Raw genomic sequence first — 1,162 nt, forward strand, 5'->3', positions numbered from 1 at the left:
TCAACATTTAGGACGGACACATATATAATGTGGCAATATAAAACATTTTTGTTAGCACTCAAGCCTGGGACAGTGGTGTACCTGCACAATAAAAGAACAAACTGCTACAAACCCTTGACAGCAATGTGTCATCTGTATGTAATTATGATAGTAAAAGGCAAATGTTATAATTAAAACAGATAGTGTGCTTCTTTTAGCAGAAGATATATATCTGCAGATACAGAATAGCAATACTTTCAACATGTAAATAATGCCTAATATTTAGAGTTAGTGAACCATGACTGATCGTACAGGGCCAGTTAATTTCACTGGAAATAAGATATGTACATACTAATACAACTGCATACCAAATATATTTGACATGTCATAAGTGGTTCCCCTAAAACTGACTCAATCACAAACTTTTAACATGTAAACTATGCAAAGTTTTGAAGTAAATATACCATGGCAGTGACTGAGGGGACAGGACCAACTAATCTCCATGGAAATAAGATCGGCCAATGCATAAACATTTTGTACAACAGCACACCAAATATCATTGACTTATTTTAAGCAGTACTCTTGCACTGTTGATGTTGAAGTGGTGTCGCTACAATCAACATGGTGCTATACTATTCAAGATAATAACCAAAAACAGTAAAATTTCCTTAAAATTACCAATTTAGGGGTAGCAACCCAACAACGGGTTGTCCGATTCATCTGAAAATTTCAGGGCAGATAGATCTTGACCTGATAAACAATTTTACCCCATGTCAGTTTGCTCTAAATGCTTTGGTTTTTGAGTTATAAGCCAAAAACTTCATTTTACCCCTATGTTCTATTTTTAGCCATGGTGGCCATCTTGGTTGGTTGGCCGGGTCACTGGACACATTTTAAGCTCACCTATATTGTATTGTAATATTGAATATTATTATAGATATAGATAACACTCTTGAGAGCCTCTAGTTTATTGTTTTGCATTGTTTTACATTTGACCAGTCATGGCTTTTTAAAGCTTGCTATGAGGTAAAGTGCTTTGCTCATTGCTGATGGTCTTTCTGTTCTTATTTGGTTTCTGTTGGAAAGTTATCTCATTGGAAATCAGCTCACAGCTAATTTTATACTGTTAGCTTGAATGTATCATTCTCATTTGTCCAAAGGATAGACTACAGTACACAAAGTC

Source organism: Mytilus edulis, chromosome 9 (genome assembly GCF_963676685.1).
Source record: "Mytilus edulis chromosome 9, xbMytEdul2.2, whole genome shotgun sequence".
NCBI lineage: Eukaryota > Metazoa > Mollusca > Bivalvia > Mytilida > Mytilidae > Mytilus > Mytilus edulis.